General features: G+C 55.7%; 1 pseudogene; it reads left to right on the top strand.

Moving 5' to 3' along the window:
- The first annotated feature begins 4,660 nt into the window (after positions 1-4,660).
- LOC138986758 (5S ribosomal RNA) lies at positions 4,661-4,779 on the top strand (annotated as a pseudogene).
- Positions 4,780-7,404: the final 2,625 nt, after the last annotated feature.

Here is a 7,404-nt window from a genome sequence, read left to right on the forward strand (position 1 = left end):
TTCTGAAATCATCTTTCCATTTAGTAGAACACAGGCTCTATTCTTTGTATTTTGCCTAGGGAATTAGCAATGTCCTGGATTTCAGATGGCAAGGCATCCCTTGGCGCAGGAGACTGGGGTTTGATCCCTGGGTCAGGGAAGATCCCGCCCGGAGAAGGAAATGGCAACCCCTCCCAGTATCCTCGCCTGGGAAATACCACGGACAGAGGAGCCTGATGGGCCGCAGTCCATGGGTTGTATTAAAGTTGGGCTCAACCCAGCAACTCTGAACACAAGTATTTCAAAGACCACACTCAGTGTGTGTGTGTGTGTGTGTGTGTGTGTGTGTGTGTGTGTGTGTGTATCTCCTCTTGCCGTCTTGGAGTCTGTCTCGGAATCTTCATGTATTTCTGCCTCTGTATCTCCTGACAGCCAGCCGCCCGGCCGTTAAATCTGGCCCGGCCTCTCCCAGGCGCTCTGGCTCTGGCTGAGAGCTTGCGCCAGGCCAGCTGTCTCCCTTGGCGTGGAGTGCGTGCAGTGTCTGTGTGTCTGTCTGTGTGCCTGCCTGTGGCTCGTCTGCTCTCTCAGGAAGGTCGAGGGGCTTGGCGTGGGGGCAAAGGGGGCCTCGGTAGTGCGAAGGGGGAGGGCTGAGGCGTTCGGTCGACCGCGCCTCCTGGCTTCTGGTGGGTTTGGGCACCCGGACAGGTGCCGGGCAAGTTAGGCGCTCAAGTTTTCGCTGCGTCTAGGCCCGCAGGAGGTTCCAGAGGCCCCTGGGCGCCGGGGTTGGGGCGGCGGGCGCCGGGCCGACACCTCCGGGGGCGCGGGCCTGAGCAGCGAATGGGATCGGGAGGCCCGCTCAGCGGCGCGGCCGGGTCTGGGTGGCGCGGGTGGGGCGCCGAGACCTCCGCACCCCTCAGCCCAGCCCCAGGCCCCGCGCGCGCGCCGCGCCGCGCCGCCCTCCCGGTCAATGGGGTCCTGGCAGCCCCTCGGGCCCCGGGCCCGGCCAGGCGCTGCTGGTCTGGTGTTGGCGGTGTTCTGGGGCGGCGGGCGGCGTCAGCAGGCTGGAGTCGGTCGCGGGTCGTGCGGCTCAAGTACAGCATGCCCGCGGCGCGAGAGTGCGGCCCGTTGGCCCGACCTGCAGGGCAGAAGCGAAGGGGAGGCGGCGCAAGGCTCTTAGGGCGCCCGGGCCAACCGCCACCGTCTCTGGCGTATCAGCCTGGCGCCCGATCTCGTCTGATCTCGGAAGCTAAGCGGGGTCGGGCCTGGTTAGGATCTTGGATGGGAGACCACCTGGGAATCCCGGGTGCTCGAGCTTTTTGCCTACCAGAAGAGGTCCTTTAGCCCCGCCGCGCGTCCGATTCTTGGATTCCCCCGCAGCCCCAGCCCCTCCCGGGCGCGGGAGCGGGTGGCGGGGCCCGACTCCCGCTGCAGACCTGGGTTGCCTCCGGGCAGCCCGCGAGCCCCTCCGCGTCGCATTCGGCTTCCAGGACACCCGGCGACCGGCAGTCCCTTCTCCACCTGGGGCTCCTTTGGCTTGCCTCAGGCAATCCCGGGGCTTACACCGACTCAGCCAGAGCCCGGCCCCCGCCCCACCCCTGCCTCGAGGCGATCGCATGCATCGTATGCGTGCTGCGCGCACAGATAGATGTGCCCAAGCGGGGCATCTATCTTGTTTCATATACCGTGGGTGGATCTATGCCTGGGAGTCGGACTGCTGGACCGTAGGCTACTTCCACTTTTAGTTCCTTGGGAACCTCCATATTCTTTTCCATACCGGCTCTCCCCCGCCCATTCCTACTCACCGTGGAGGAGAGTTCCCTTTGCTCCACATCTTCTCAGCATCGGTTATTGACAGACATCGCAGTGAGGCCCAGTCGGACTCATGTGAAGTGGTCCCTCCTTGGAGTTTGGGTTGAGCCTCTCAATCATTAGTGACGTGGAGCAAGATGACCTTTTGGAAATGCAGATGCAATGCTGTCACCTCCCTGCTCCAGCGGCTCTCGTATTTTCCCAGCATATTGAAGATATGACCACTTCCCTTCAGGCTTGCTCCTCACGTTCTTCTCTGATGTCTTTTGCCTGGAATGCCCTCTGCACTCTTTGGCTTCCATCCCATAGGGCATTTTCGTTTCTTGAATGTCCTAAGTTTCCCTGGTCACATAGCCTTCCAAGATGCTATTTTCCCCGCCTGAAATTCTTCCTGCATCTCAGCCCTGGTTTACCTAGGTTCAACCTATGGACCTCAACGAAATGGTGCCTCTGGAAAGCCTTCCCTGACACCCAGGTTTTGTGGTGAGGAAGAGGCCCCTCTATAGGTTCTCAAAGGATCTGCCTGTGATGTATCATTAGAGTCGTCTCAGTGAAAGCAGGAACTCTGTGTCTTCTTCTCTCCGCCTTCTATTCCCTGAAACTTATTACATGCCTCCTAGCTCATCATAGGTGCTCAGTATTTACTTAGTGTGTGAAAGACAGAAAAGCTCTTGGAAGCCTCAAGGGTCACTTGGCTCAGCACTTTTGATCTCTTTGTATATTTGGCGATTCAATTCTTTCCTTTCCTGGGTTGATGGGTACACTATATTCGAGGCACAACCTAAGGCATGAAGACATATCCATACATAGAGGGTCTTGCTTTCAAGGAACTCGTACAGCAGATTTCTCCAAGTTAGGGCTTTTCAAATGCTCTAGAAGAATGTGAACGTTCAGTAGGCTCCATTTTCATTTCAAAGAAAGGTCGTTTGACTTCCATAGCAAAGGTGGAGACCTTCCAATGTTGAGTCAATACTTATACCTTGACCATTTCAGGCAAGTCTTGTAGTTTCCTTCTGGAGGTGTGTGGCTCTTGCAGAAATGTGAAGATCTTCCATCGTCCTCAGACTTTGGTGTCATTTGCAATCATCCAGAAAGCTTCCAGGTCTAGGTTCCAGACCACCAGCACACACAGTCAGTAGCCAGCAGGTGGATTCAGGAATACGCATTGTTCACGGCATTACCGTTGATATTGTTGCTGCACACTCAATGCAGTGGGCAGGGCCTGGATTATCCACTGGGTCTCATGTGGAATGGAAAGAAGGGCTCCCCCTCCCCCCCCCACACACCACCCACCCCACTGTTGACAGCCTTGTGACGAGAAAGCGGTCCCGAAACAAGAATCAGACAAACCAGAAGCCCAGATGATAGTCCTTGAGATGAAGGAACTAAGCAGCTGGTTGCGATGGCACCAAGGAAAGGTTGCTCTTTGTGTCTGCCCCTCTACTCCTTTCTTCCTGGACGCCTTAGGGTTTTGTCATGGAGATTTGAAATAAAAGCACAAAAAGTCATATGTGTTGAATCAAGATTTTGCATTTAACCATCTCTCAAAAGGAAAAAGCTTCACCTGCACATGTTTCTTTCAAAACCGTCAATTGCTTTTCAATTCTGGGGTTTCTCTCTTGCCTTGTTCAGTTAGCCTTAACAGTAAAAATCACTTGAAAACTACATAAAGATTCAAAGATACCAACAAGGACAGCTTCTGTTTTTGAAATCATCTTTCCATTTAGTAGAACACAGCTCTATTCTTTGTATTTTGCCTAGGGAATTAGCAATGTCCTGGTTCAGATGGCAAGGCATCCGGCGCAGGAGACTGGGGTTTGATCCTGGGTGGGAAGATCCCGCCGGAGAAGGAAATGGCAACCCACTCCCAGTATCCTCGCCTGGGAAATGCCACGGACAGAGGAGCCTGATGGGCCGCAGTCCATGGGTTGTATTAAAGTTGGGCTCAACCCAGCAACTACGAACACAAGTATTTCCAAAGACCACACTCAAGTGTGTGTGTGTGTGTGTGTGTGTGTGTGTGTGTGTGTATCTCCTCTTGCCGTCTTGGAGTCTGTCTCGGAATCTTCATGTATTTCTGCCTCTCTATCTCCTGACAGCCAGCCCGCCCGGCCGTTCGTCTGGCCCCCGCCTCTCCCAGGCGCTCTGGCTCTGGCTGAGGAGCTTGCGTAGGCCAGCTGTTTCCCTTGGCGTCGGTGTGTGCGAGTGTCTGTGTGTCTGTCTGTGTGCCTGCCTGTGGCTCGTCTGCTCTCTCAGGAAGGTCGAGGGCTTGGCGTGGGGGCAAAGGGGGGGGGCCTCGGTAGTGCGAAGGGGAGGGGCTGCTGGCGTTCGGTCGACCCGCGCCTCCTGGCTTCTGGTGGGTTTGGGCACCCGGACAGGTGCCGGGCAAGTTAGGCGCTCAAGTTTCGCTGCGTCTAGGCCCGCAGGAGGTTCAGAGGCCCCTGGGCGCGGGGTTGGGGCGGCGGGCGCCGGGCCGACACCTCCGGGGCGCGCGGGCCTGAGCAGCGAATGGGATCGGGAGGCCCGCTCAGCGGCGCGGCGGGTCTGGAGTGGCGCGGGTGGGAGGCGCCGAGACCTCCGCACCCCTCAGCCCAGCCCCAGGCCCCGGCGCCGCGCGCGCGCGCCGCGCCCTCCCGGTCAATGGGGTCCTGGCAGCCCCTCGGGCCCCGGGCCCGGCCAGGCGCTGCTGGTCTGGTGTTGGCGGTGTTCTGGGGCGGCGGGCGGCGTCAGCAGGCTGGAGTCGGTCGCGGGTCGTGCGGCTCAAGTACAGCATGCCCCGCGACGAGAGTGCGGCCCGTTGGCCCGACCTGCAGGGGGCAAGCGAAAGGGGAGGCGGCGCAAGGCTCTTAGGGCGCCCGGGCCAACCGCCACCGTCTCTGGCGTATCAGCCTGAAGGCGCCCGATCTCGTCTGATCTCGGAAGCTAAGCAGGGTCGGGCCTGGTTAGGATCTTGGATGGGAGACCACCTGGGAATCCCGGGTGCTCGAGGCTTTTTGCCTACCAGAAGAGGTCCTTTAGCCCCCGCCGCGCGTCCCGATTCTTGGATTCCCCCCGCAGCCCCAGCCCCTCCCGGGCCGCGGGAGGCGGGTGGCGGGCCCGACTCCCGCTGCAGACCTGGGTTGCCTCCGGGCAGCCCGCAGCCCCTCCGCGTCGCATTCGGCTTCCAGGACACCCGACGACCGGCAGTCCCGTCTCCACCTGGGGCTCCTTTGGCTTGCCTCAGGCAATCCCGGGGCTTGCACCGACTCCAGCCAGAGCCCCGGCCCCCGCCCCACCCCCTGCCTCGAGGCGATCGCGCATGCGCATGTGCGCGCGCACGCACAGATAGATGTGCCCAAACGGGGCATCTATCTTGTTCACTTATACCGTGGGTGGATCTATGCCTGGGAGTCGGACTGCTGGACCGTAGGCTACTTCCACTTTTAGTTCCTTCGGGAACCTCCATATTCTTTTCCATACCGGCTCTACCCACGCCCATTCCTACTCACCGTGGAGGAGAGTTCCCTTTGCTCCACATCTTCTCCAGCATCGGTTATTGACAGACATCGCAGTGAGGCCCAGTCGGACTCATGTGAAGTGGTCCCTCCTTGGAGTTTGGAGTTGAGCCTCTCCAATCATTAGTGACGTGGAGCAAGATGACCTTTTGGAAATGCAGATGCAATGCTGTCACCTCCCTGCTCCAACGGCTCTCGTATTTTCCCAGCATATTGAAGATATGACCACTTCCCTTCAGGCTTGCTCCTCACGTTCTTCTCTGATGTCTTTTGCCTGGAATGCCCTCTGCACTCTTTGGCTTCCATCCCATAGGGCATTTTCGTTTCTTGAATGTCCTAAGTTTCCCTGGTCACATAGCCTTCCAAGATGCTATTTTCCCGGCCTGAAATTCTTCCTGCATCTCAACCCTGGTTTACCTAGGTTCAACCTATGGACCTCAACGAAATGGTGCCTCTGGAAAGCCTTCCCTGACACCCAGGTTTTGTGGTGAGGGAAGAGGCCCCTCTATAGGTTCTCAAAGGATCTGCCTGTGATGTATCATTAAGTCGTCTCAGTGAAAGCAGGAACTCTGTGTCTTCTTCTCTCCGCCTTCTATTCCTGAAACTTATTACATGCCTCCTAGCTCATCGTAGGTGCTCAGTATTTACTTAGTGTGTGAAAGACAGAAAAGCTCTTGGAAGCCTCAAGGGTCACTTGGCTCAGCACTTTTGATCTCTTTGTATATTTGGCGATTCAATTCTTTCCTTTCCTGGGTTGATGGGGTACACTATATTGAGGCACAACCTAAGGCATGAAGACATATCCATACATAGAGGTCTTGCTTTCAAGGAACTCGTACAGCAGATTTCTACAAGTTAGGGCTTTTCAAATGCTCTAGAAGAATGTGAACGTTCAGTAGGCTCCATTTTCATTTCAAAGAAAGGTCGTTTGACTTCCATAGCAAAGGTGGAGACCTTCAATGTTGAGTCAATACTTATACCTTGACCATTTCAGGCAAGTCTTGTGGGTTTCCTTCTGGAGGTGTGTGGCTCTTGCAGAAATGTGAAGATCTTCCATCGTCCTCAGACTTTGGTGTCATTTGCAATCATCCAGAAAGCTTCCAGGTCTAGGTTCCAGACCACCCAGCACACACAGTCAGTAGCCAGCGGGTGGATTCAGGAATACGCATTGTTCACGGCATTACCGTTGATATTGTTGCTGCACACTCAATGCAGTGGGCAGGGCCTGGATTGTCCACTGGGTCTCATGTGGAATGGAAAGAAGGGCTCCCCCCCCCCCCCCACACACCCCCCCCCACTGTTGACAGCCTTGTGACGAAAGCGGTCCCGAAACAAGAATCAGACAAACCAGAAGCCCAGATGATAGTCCTTGAGATGAAGGAACTAAGCAGCTGGTTGCGATGGCACCAAGGAAAGGTTGCTCTTTGTGTCTGCCCCTCTACTCCTTTCTTCCTGGGCCTTAGGGTTTTGTCATGGAGATTTGAAATAAAGTGCACAAAAGTCATATGTGTTGAATCAAGATTTTGCATTTAACCATCTCTCAAAAAGGAAAGCTTCACCTGCACATGTTTCTTTCAAAACCGTCAATTGCTTTTCAATTCTGGGGTTTCTCTCTTGCCTTGTTCAGTTAGCCTTAACAGTAAAAATCAACGAAAACTACATAAAGATTCAAAGATACCAACAAAGGACAGCTTCTGTTTCTGAAATCATCTTTCCATTTAGTAGAACACGAGCTCTATTCTTTGTATTTTGCCTAGGGAATTAGCAATGTCCTGGTTCAGATGGCAAGGCATCCTTGGCGCAGGAGACTGGGGTTTGATCCTGGGTGGGAAGATCCCCGCCGGAGAAGGAAATGGCAACCCACTCCCAGTATCCTCGCCTGGGAAATGCCACGGACAGAGGAGCCTGATGGGCGCAGTCCATGGGTTGTATTAAAGTTGGGCTCAACCCAGCAACTCTGAACACAAGTATTTCCAAAGACCACACTCAGTGTGTGTGTGTGTGTGTGTGTGTGTGTGTGTGTGTGTGTGTGTGTATCTCCTCTTGCCGTCTTGGAGTCTGTCTCGGAATCTTCATGTATTTCTGCCTCTGTATCTCCTGACAGCCAGCCCGCCCGGCCGTT

This window comes from Bos mutus, unplaced genomic scaffold, assembly GCF_027580195.1.
Source record: "Bos mutus isolate GX-2022 unplaced genomic scaffold, NWIPB_WYAK_1.1 CTG1174, whole genome shotgun sequence".
Taxonomy (NCBI): Eukaryota; Metazoa; Chordata; class Mammalia; order Artiodactyla; family Bovidae; genus Bos; species Bos mutus.